This window comes from Fukomys damarensis, unplaced genomic scaffold (genome assembly GCF_012274545.1).
Source record: "Fukomys damarensis isolate Sample0158 unplaced genomic scaffold, DMR_v1.0_HiC HiC_scaffold_39, whole genome shotgun sequence".
In the NCBI taxonomy this organism is placed as follows: domain Eukaryota; kingdom Metazoa; phylum Chordata; class Mammalia; order Rodentia; family Bathyergidae; genus Fukomys; species Fukomys damarensis.
In genome coordinates, this window is record NW_022900951.1 from 78,038,704 (window position 1) to 78,050,303 (window position 11,600).

Here is an 11,600-nt window from a genome sequence, read left to right on the forward strand (position 1 = left end):
AAGTACATTTTGTCTTTCAGTGGTGTTTTCTTCACATTTTGTATATTTCTTACCATCCTACTTCTTTATCTTTAGATAGACGGATAGTTAGATAATAGATGGTGTGGAAGACATTGCAAGGTATGTCATTCAAAGCCCAGGTGCCTGAGTATTCCTGAAGGACATGACCCTGTCATTAGCACAGGTACAGATCGGGCTTACTTATGAAACCATAAATCAACCAAGTATGTACAGCATGGCCTGCAAGGTCATGCAGCTGTTGTTTTATAGTATGCCTTATTATGTGATAATGGGATGCTATGGCTGATGGGAAAATAAAGAAGCTTTTGCTGCTGCTTATGCCAACCTCTGCTCCATGTACCTTCTTTTCTTTGAGATTCTCACCTGAAAGAACCTCCCTTCAGTCACTCGACCATGACACTTGGTGTAGTCAGCAGGATGCAGAGTTGAGTGTCCCTGTACTGCTGTGGAAACGGCACCCAATAGAGAGGGGCAACCCAGGAGAGCTGCTGTTATGATTTCCCCAGCCTTGCTCTGGATGCCAGTAGCTACCTTTTTGGCAGCTTGAAAATCTCTGGAGGACTGGGAGGCCATCTGCCTGACACTCAGAAATGTTTTATGGGCTGTGGAAATGCTGGAGACAGATTACTCTCCCTTACCATGAATCAGTTGGGAAGATTTTTTTTGTCTATTCTACCACATGAGACAGTGCATGCATGGCTGTTACAGCTATCGGGTGAAGGGGCTGATAACACAGAATTAAACCTATGGATGATGCCCCAATTAGCCAGCATATCTGGTACCCTCTTCATGCACTGAGTTTGGGGAGGGGCACAGAGACTGGCCTATGGAGTGAGTGAAGACCTTGATAAATTGGCTGATATCAGCAACCTGTCTGGTTTGGGCAAAACTAAGCAACTTGTTGAAGCTAGTCACTAAATGGCAACCTACCCAGACTTGATAGGTGTGCTGTGAGAAATGGGCATGTACGAGATGATGTTTGCTACTCAGTATTGTAACCTACATGAAGCACTGCTTACAGTGTGCATGAAAGATTTGATCCTGGGCAGTGGCCCAGCTTGTATGTTTGGCATGGTGGCAGCCCTGCTGGTGCCTTTCATGGATCACCAGATTCATGATACAGTAGATGCTTTCGCATGACTGGGTGACACAGAGGTGAAGTACCCAGATAAGAAGAGAACTGTGAAGACCCAGCCATTGAAAAGAAAAGAAACAAATGACCTCTGGCTAAGCAGGACCAAGACTGAAGGGGCAGATGTTTGGTGTATTGAAGGTAAGCTGATGCCAAATCTGGGCAAACCTGATAACAGAAGGCTTAGCAGCAGATAAGACAGATGGACAGAACTTACATGTGCTGTTGTCTCTGTGAAAACAATTGTGCCCTGACTAGCAATACCAGCTGATTGGCCCAAAGGTCAAGGTGCCCCTGGTGAATCAGGATGAGATGATACTGAGAGATTTTCATCCAGCACCCAGTTGTTAGGGACCATAGGAGACTGGAGGCCACTTGTGAAATTAACTATTTATGGGTGGGTCCTTGAAAAATGTATGTCGTGTGCTGGCATTGGTAGATACCGGAGCCAAGCAATGCTGATTTATAGCAACCAGAGCATTTCACATGACCCACTGCATACACAGAAGGCTATGGAGGTCACTATATCATATCCCCCTTCTTTGATTCCTTTTTATTCTATCAGGTGACAACCTGCTCAGGGTGGATCTTCTGTCTTCAGTAAATCCCCTCAACCACACTCAGAACTAGGATGATTCAGTTTAGTTGAGAATTTCGTACTCAAATTGATAGAATCAGTTAACTATCACCTGTCCTTTATCAATTTTTTTAATTTTTTGCTCTTTAGCAATAAGAAACATTGCCAATACCAATATCAAAGAGATTGTTTCCTATATTTTTTCTAGGAGTTTTATGGATTCAAGTCTTTGTTTAGGCCTTTAATCCACTTTGAGTTGGTTTTTGTGTATTGTGTAAGATAAGTGAAATTAGATTCTTTTCCATTAGTTATCCAGTGTTCCCAACATCATTTATCAAATAGATTGTCTGTTTTCCATTATGTAGGTCCTTAGTTTTACATTATATGGTAATGTGTGTATACACATATATTTTTTAAATAAAATAAAATCCTTTAAAACAGTTATGCATAAGAATGCAATATTGGACTTATACACTGGATCCCAGGACGTGATTAACTGGGAAAAAAGTCAGATTAGGCTTGGTTGGTGAAGTTATATAATAGAGTAACATACATCTGGTTGGATGCACAACTGGAGCCTGCATGATTTTGACCTTGGTGTCTCAAAAATGATAGGGCTACTTTATACTAACCATGTTAGGAATACACAAGTTCCAGCCAGCATCAAAATAGAGCTGTGGGGTTTAGTGAACTATTTCTATTCTAACTTGGGAAACTGATGTTTTTCCTAGGCCATCTTAATATTACCACTTCAAGCACATAGCAGATGAAACTTTCAACACACACTACCTCCAACTAAATCCTCCCATAGCCCAGACAGTGAAGTGGTGAGACATTGCAAGGCTTTAAAACTGCAGCTCTTTCTGGATCTCCCACAGGGTTTCTGCACTCTTCTTCAAAAGGGCCTCTTCTTCAGGAGTCAGGCTCACCTTCACATTATTTGAGGTCCTATCCTGTCCCAAGACATAGGGAACACCAAGGAAAACATCATCCTTTATTCCATAGAGACCTTTAATCATGATAGAAATTGGATGCACTCTCCTAAGATTCTTCTTTATACTTGCTGTCAAATCTGCCATAGAAAGTCCAGTGGCCCAGGATGTGTAGCCTTTCAGTTTTATCACTTCATTAGCACTGTCAACTGCCTGTGTGTGAACCTATTTCCAATGCTTCTTATTCCCATGAGTACCTAACTCAGGGTGCAGATTCTTCAGGGAGACACCAGCAATATTCACTCTACTCCACAAAAACACACTAGAGTCTCCATGCTCTCCAAGGATCCATCCATCCACTTCAACTTAGTGGGTGAACTCCCAGCCTTTCCCCCATTAGGTAACAGAACTGGGATGAATCCAGATTGCAACCACTTCCAATAACATGGTTTTTGGAAAAGCCACTTATCTTCCAAGCCGCATAAGTCAAGATATCCACTGGTTTGGAAACAACAAGCAACTAGCAGTTTGGGCTGTATTTTGTAACATTAGGAACAGCAAACTTATAGATGTTCACATTACACTGGACCAAATTAAAATGGCTTTTGCCCTCTTGCTGATGTGTCCCAGCTGTGATAATAATCAGCTTAGAGTTTGCAGTTACATTATAGTCTTTGTCAGAGACATTTGGTGTTTGTTCTAAGAAGAAGGCTGCCATGTTGGAGATCCATCATCTCTCCCTTCAATTTGTCTCCCATGACATCAACAAGAGCAAGTTTATCTGCCAAGTCCTTCATTAAGATACTGATTGCACAGGCTATGCCCACAGCACCAACCCAGACAACTGTAATTTTATTCGGTGGGACCTGTTGTTCCTTAAGGAGATTCACAATCAGCCTATCATTGAGACTGGCCACCTTGGACTTAAAACCAAAAGGAACTGGGAGTGCATGATGGGTGGAAATTGGGGTACACTGTTTGCAAGTTCCAGACTCAGTGACAGCAGCTTGAGCATTCTGTGTCAATTATTTTAATATCTCCTTGATGAGTAGGATTGTAATTCTGAATAACACCTAAAACTACTATTGAGAGAACTCAATCACACATGTGTAGGTTCTCTTTACTGTTCTATTTTCCTATAGGTTGGTATTTGTCAGTATCACACTGCTTTGTTTAGGATTTCTACTGTCAAAAACATGAGCTAACAATTATTGGCAAAGGTGTGGAGAACAGGAAAATAGTGTATACTTTTGGTAGGAGTACATATTATTTAAAAACTATTATAGAAAATAGCATGGTACCTTCTTAAAAAATAGAACTACTGTATGACCCAGCAATTAATCTGCTGAGTATATAACAAAGGAAATGAAATTAGCACTACTCCCTTGCTTTGCTGCCCTGCTACCTTGACCTGAGCAGCTTTGCTTCACCATGCCTTTCTGCCCGGATGTTTCTGCCTTAGGTCCTGATGACCATGCACTGAATCTCCTAAAACTGTGAGCTGACTTAAACTTTCCTCCTTAGATTTTGTGTGTCAAGTATGGACTCCAACTACAGTAAAATTATTAATATAATATTGTATTGTAAATTAAAATAGTCCTAGGAGAATACATTTTAGGGTGTTGCTGACCTCAGGCAACTGTCTGTTTCTCCATATAGAACCTCGGAGTAGAAGATTCAAAATCGAATCTCTTCTCTCACCCCTCTCCTGGTTACAAATCACTTGAAAGGTATGTTAGTGTAGCTTTGCTTCAGTGAGATGTTTTATGATTTTCAGCGTGATTATTATGACAGGGTGTACAGTTGTCCAGCACATGCCCCTCTTCCTCTTCCCATTTCTCTGTCTGCAGTGCCCTCTAAATGTCTGTGAATATCCAGAACACCTCATGAAGGAGCAAAAATGGGTTAAATTCTAAAAATGGACAGTGGAGATAATCTTCCAAGTCTTGAAAATTGAAACTAGATGACCTTCAAGCCATTAAGAAGGAACCAACCCAGTTAAAACATAAAAGTGTATTCTTTATGGGAAAGCCTGGAGAAAACTGAGAAAGAAAAGAGCAAAAAAAAGCAAAGATGAAGAATCGGTCAAGAGAGGAGCCCAGCAGCAGTGTGTGACCCTCCGGTGGGCCCACCCCTTCGGTGAGGAGCATCAGAGGAGCCCAGCCACACGGGCACCCAACATAGAGATGCCCCCCCCGCCACCACTGCGAACAAGCTAAAGAGGGCCTCTTTGAGGCTCCTAGATAAAAATTGAAGCCCACTGGAAGAGTAAAGAAAATCTCTGCAATAAAAGCACACCAGACCACTGTAGTTGGTAAAATGGAGCGACCAGCACCTCCCATCAGAATCTGGTCAGGGGAAGGAAAGCTGGAACCTGCAGTAGAACCTTGCAGAGTTCAATCCAGCAGAAGGTCAGAGATCTTAACTTGGGCCCTGCACACAGAAACCAGCCTGAACATCAGGGGGCAGCTGCTGAATTGCTAAGACTAATTAAATTAGATCTGCACATTCCTGCCCACACTGCCTATTGTGTCAACAGAGGCATACCCTCAAGGAGGCATTCTATTTTTTTATATTCAAAGTGGTATTGTTCTTTTATCTTTAATCATTTAAAACTTTTTATCTTTTTCTTTTCTCAATTGTTTCCTTTTTAAGTCTTTTTCTTTTCTTCTTCCTCTCTCTCTCTCTCTCTCTCTCTCTCCCCCTCTTTCTTTTTTACTGTCTCTCTCACCCATTTTTCATTTCCTATCTTTATTCCTTTTATTTCTTTCTCTTCTCTAAGTACTTTGGCTAATGTTTTCAAAACTATATTGAACAGGAGTGGTGATAATGGACATCCTTGTCACATTCCTGATTTTAGTGTGAAGTTTTCCAGTTTTTGACCATTTAGTATGATATTGGCTGTTGGTTTTTCATAGACGGCTTTTATCAGATTGAGGTAGAGGATGTCTATTCCAATTTTTGGAGGATTTTTTCATAAATGTATGTTGGATTTTGTCAAATGCTTTTTTCACATCTGTTGAGATGACCATATGTTTTTTTGTCCTTGGCTCTATTAACAGTGTATTACATTTATTGATTTGCATATATTGAACCATCCCTGGGATGAATCCCACTTGGTCAGCATATATGATCTTCTTGAAGATCTTCTGCATTCTACTTGCCAGTATTTTATTGAGGATTTTGGCCTCTATGTTCATTAGATAGATTGGCCTATAGTTCTCTTTTTCAGTTGGGTCTTTCTCTGCCTTAGGGATCAAGGTGACCCTTGCTCCCAGGAATGAATTTGAGTATATTGCTTCCCTTTCAAATTCATTGAAGAGGGTAAATAGGAGTGGCAGCAGTTGTTCTCTAAATATCTTGTAGAATTCAGCAGTGAAGCCATCAGGACCCACACTTTTCTTAGTTGGTAAGTGTTTAATTACATTTTCGATTTCATTGATTGATATTGGGTTATTTAGAATTTTTAGGTCATCTTTGTTCAACTTTGGCATTTCGTATATATCTAGGAATCTGTCCATTTCTTCTGTATTTTCCATCGTATTGGTGTATAGGTTCTCAAAGCAGTTATTGATGATCCTCTCGATTTCTGCTGGATGTGTTTTAATTTCATCCTTTTCATTCCTAATTGCCCTAATTTGGTACTTTTGTTTCCTTTTTTGGATAAGATTGGCTAAGGATTTGTCAATTTTGTTTATTCTTTCCAACAACCAACTCTTGGCTTGTTGTTTTGTTTTGTTTTGTTTTGTATCACTGTCTTAGTCTCCATTGCATTTATTTCTGCCCTGGTCTTTATAATTTCCTCCACTGTGTGAGCTTTGGATTTGCCCTGCTCCTCTTTTTCTGGAAGCTTGAGGTTCACCATCAGGTTGTGTAATTGAGCTCACTCTGTTTTCCTAATGTGAGTATTCACTGTTATGAACTTCCCTCGTAAGACTGCTTTCATTGTGTCCCATAGATTCTGTTATGTTGTATTGTCATTGTCATTTAATTGTAGGACCTGTCTGATTTCTTCTTTAATTTCCTCTGTGACACATTGGTTATTTATGAGTGTGTTATTCAATTTCCATGTGTTTATGAAATTCTTGCAGTTTCTTTTGCTATTGATCTCTAATTTCATCACAGTAAGGTCTGATAATGTACAGGGGATAACTTCAATTGCTTTGCACTTACTTGGATATATTCTATGACTGAGTATGTGGTCTCTTTTGGAGAATGATCCATGTGCAGCTGAAAACAATGTGTACTCTGATTTTGTGGATTACAAAACTCTGCAAACATCTGTTAAGTTCATTTGTTTAAGAGTTTGACTGAGCTCTAGTATTTCATTGTGTATTTATTCATTTATTTATTGGTACCGGGGATCTAACATAGGTCCTTACTATTTCAAGACAGCTAATTCTCCAGCCTTCATTGTTTATTTCTTGTCTTGTTTATCTATTTGTGATAGTTGAGGTATTGAGGTTCCCCACTACTATTATATCAGTGCTTATTTGATTTTTCTTGTCCATTAGTATTTGTTTTATATAGTGGGACACACTAGTGTTTGGTGCATATATATTAATGATTGTCATCTCTTCCTCTTGGATCATTCCCTTTACAAGGATGTAGTGTCCTTCTTTGTCTCTCTTAATCAGCATTGGTTTGAAATGCACTTGATCTGCAAAGAGAATAGCTACCACTACATTTTTGGGGCATTCCTGTCTCATGGAGTATTGTTTTCCACCCCTTAACTTTCAGTCTATGAGTTTCTTTTTGAATTAAGATGTAGTGTTTCTTTGTCTCTCTTAATCAGCATTGGTTTGAAATGCACTTGATCTGCAAAGAGAATAGCTACCACTACATTTTTGGGGCATTCCTGTCTCATGGAGTATTGTTTTCCACCCCTTAACTTTCAGTCTATGAGTTTCTTTTTGAATTAAATGTTTCTTATATGCAGCATATTTTGGGGTCTTGCTTCTTGACCCTTTCTACCAGTCTATTTCTTTTGATTGGTGAATTGAGACTTTTAACATTGGTGGTTATAACTGATATGTATTGACTTACCCTTGTCATGACCTTTTCTTTGTGTTAGATTCTCCCACTTTACATTTAATTTCTTGTCATGCCTGATAGATTCATTTGGCTGGGCTTCCTGGCACTGTGCTCCTCATTTTCTTTTCCTTGGATATTGTTTAAATTTTTTTTGAAGTGCTGGTTTAGTATTCATGAACTTGCTAAGGTGCTCTTTGTCATGAAAGTATCTTATTTCTCCATCAATTGTGAAAGTAAGTTTTGCAGGGTACATCAGTCTGAGTTGGAGGTTGTTTTCCTTTAGGGCTTGAAATATGTCAGTCTTCTTGCCTTGTGGGTTTTTGTTGAGAAGTATGCTGTGATTGTGATGGGCTTTCCTTTGTATGTGATTTGTTTATTTTCTCTAACTGCTTGTAGAATATTTTTCTTGTACTGTTTTCCTGGAATCTTAACTATTATATGTCTATGTGTAGATTTTTTTTGGGGGGGGAGTCACTCCTAGTTGGAGTCCTATATGCCTCACTTATCTGTATGACAAGTTCTCTTCCCCTATTTGAGAAGTTTTCTGCCATTACTTCTGTGAATTTTTTTGTTATCTGCACTCTCTCTTGTTACTTCTGTTGATTTCAATCAGTCTTATGTTATGTTTCTTTGCATTGTCTAGCAGCCACCAGATTGGTTTCTCATGGTTCCTTATTATTTTTAGGAATTTTCTTTTCTTTTCTGGTTCACTAATTGCAATCATATCTTCTATATCTGAAATTATGTCCTCACATTGGCTTGTTCTTCTGCATAAACTTTCAATGGAGTTTTTAATCTCCTGGAAATCTGATTGCATTTGTTTTATGGATTCCATTTGCTTCTTATATTGTGAATCTATCATGTTTCTCAGCTCCTCTACTTTTTTATCTCTTTCCACTCTAAATTTATTAATCATGTCTTGTACTATGGGCACAATCTCTGCTGTTATCTGGGAAATTATTTCTGACTTCATTTTCAGGTCCCTTTTCTTTGCCAGTTCAGGGAGTCCAGGTAGTTGATTGTCAGATTGTTCCATCTTGTTGCCCTTTTGGGTTGCCTTAGGCGTTCTGGAAGTCTGGTTTTGAGACTTATTTATGTGTCTTCTCTTTTCAACCAATGCAGCCTGATGTGCCTCAGTTGAGGTGTCTTTTTGCTTGCCCAGTGGTCTTCAATTCTCAGCAAGCTTTTGTTCTTCTGCTCACCAGTACACCAATTTCTGGGTTCAGAATGGGGCCTTCTAGATCCTTGAGCTGACCTGTTGTCTGGGAGGGCTTTTGGCTGGGGCCTTTACACACTTGAGATGGTATCTAGGTGTGTCTCTCCCTGGGTCCCCTACATAGCTGTTCCCCAGGATCTGTGCACAGTTGTCAATGGTATGGTGGACCTCTGGATGAAGCTTGTGGTCCTCTATATTTCTGTTTTTATGCCAGTACAAATCACTTTATTTAATATGCCAACTGAAGAAAAGTGGATGTCGTGCAATTCGCTTCTCTTTAATTTACTCGTGTTTTACAGTTTTCATTGTACAAATCTTTCATCACCGACTTAAACTTATTCTTTAGTATTTTATTTTTGATGCCGTGTGAATGGAATTTTTGTTTTAATGCCTTTTTCAGATAGTTTGTTGTCAATATGACAGGGAAGCTTGTTGATTTAATTGGCTTGGGGAGACACTTAAAGTTTTAGAAAATCATATTTCTGGTGGTGTCTGTGAGGATCATAGAGGTATAACATTGGGATCTATATCCAGACCTTGGCTCTTTCCTCTCTCATGCTGATTCTCTTCTCAGCTTCTAGCCACCATGAGCAGAGCAGCATTACTCTGCCAAGCCCTTCAACTGTGATGTTCCTGCCTTGGAGCCTACTAGCTATCTGAAATCATGACCTAAATCAAATCTCTTGTCACTTAAGTTGTGGATGTTAGATATTTTGCACCAGCAATCACTAAGCTGACTAATGCAGGAAATGAATACCAAGATAGGGTTCATTGCTGTCACTACATATAATCATGTAGTTCAGAAGCCTTTAGAAATGGTTTGTAGTACAAGTTTGTAAAATTTGGAGATTAAGACTAGGGAATCCCAAAAATTCTGCAAGCAGATTGTTGTAGTTTATACTTAGCTCCCAATACTTTTTGGAGGTGAGGATTTTTTGAAGGTGATTGGATCATAGGGGTATGCACTTATCAATGGATTAGTCCGCTGATGAGTCTAACTGTGATATCTGGAGAAAAAGGCTTATTGGAGGAAGTGAGTCACTGAGACTATAGGGGTATGTCTTGCCCCATTCCTCATTTAATTACTCTCTGCTTCCGGCCTGCCCTGTCATTAGCAATTCTCCTCTGCCATGCCCATTGCCATGTCACCCTGCCTTTGAGCCAGCTGACTAAGGACTGAAAGATTGCAAGCTGTCTGCCAAAATAAACCTTTCCTCATTTAAATCATGGGTGTCAGATATTGTGTCTCAGTGATGAAAAAAGTAAATAAGACCCAGATCCTGAGTAGTGGTTCTTGTCATAGCTCAGAAGACTGGAATCCTGATACAAATGCAGTGTGGGAAACAATGAGTTGGTCTTTTCTATCAAACAAGAGTGTTTCCATCTTGGAATTTAGCCCACCCTAGATAGCCCTTCCTGACCACACTAAGTTACCATAAATGCCTGCTCAGTTCAAATCTTGGAAACACAGCTACAAACCAAGGATAGCATATTGAAAGGCAAGGACATTGTGTTTGCAAATTGTCTCTCACTCTGCTCCCCCCACCCCACCCCAGCAACCCTCCAGATTTCTCTCACACTGAGTTAGATTATATGGATAGATTGTAAACTTCAAATCAGCCAATGGGAAAAAGGCCAACTGCTCTTCCTGCATTAGGGATAAGAAAACCCACCCTCCTTTGTCATGCATGCACCTGCTGTCTCATGCTTGCACCCTTTTGCAGAAGCAAAGGGGGAAAAGGACCATGTTGAGCCTTTTTACCCACGTCTTAGTGCATTCTTTCTGGCACCAACAATTTGAATCTGGGGACTTATTTCCAATAACAGTGAAGGCCACTGTCATGAAATTTCAGATGGGGATTCTCTTGGGAGTTAGAGTAGAGGGCCTGTGTGTCACATTCTTCCAAAGTACTTGTCTAAAATTAAAATTTGCCTTTCTCCTGAGACTGTGCAGAAAGGTGAGTTTAAAGAATATGAAATAATTGATCTGGCAAAGGAAATTTCAAGTAGCCCAATGTTCAGGCTGTGGTATGAATACTACTGACTGCTTTTAGCCAGATATATAGTGAGATTCAAGGGCTAAAAGCAGAACAGAAAAATCTGAAACACTTAAATTTTGTACAGAAAGGAAACACATATGAGGTTTGAGTCAAAGGAGGTGCAGTCGCTAAATAAATTGCCCGATTCAAAAATGGGCATCCCAAATGAACAGACATTTCACAGACAAAGAAGCAAAAGCAGCAAGAAAATATATGAAAAAATGTTCCACATCACTGGTCATTCGAGAGATGCAGATGAAAACAACACTGAGATTCCACCTCACCCCACAAAGAATGGCTGCTATCAAGAAATCACAAAATAACAAATGTTGGCGGGGTTGTGGGGAAAAAGGAACCCTCCTCCATTGTTGGTGGGAGTGCAGACTAGTGCAACCACTATGGAAATCAATATGGAGATACCTCAAAGAGCTTGGACTGGAGGTTCCATTTGACCCAGCCATCCCTCTGCTGGGTATCTTTCCAAGAGAACTAAAAGAATCATATCACAGAGAAGTATGTGCACCCATGTTTATAGCGGCACAGTTTGTAATAGCTAAATCTTGGAAACAGCCTATTTGCCCATCCGTTGGAAACTGGATAAAGAAGTTGTGGTTTTTCTATAAAATGGAATATTACTCAGCCATAAAGA

The 11,600-nt window shown here is 39.8% G+C and overlaps 1 pseudogene; it reads right to left on the reverse strand.

The window, feature by feature from the left end:
• Positions 1-2,575: 2,575 nt before the first annotated feature.
• LOC104861823 overlaps positions 2,576-11,600 on the reverse strand; it is a 14,785-nt pseudogene continuing 5,760 nt past the window's right edge.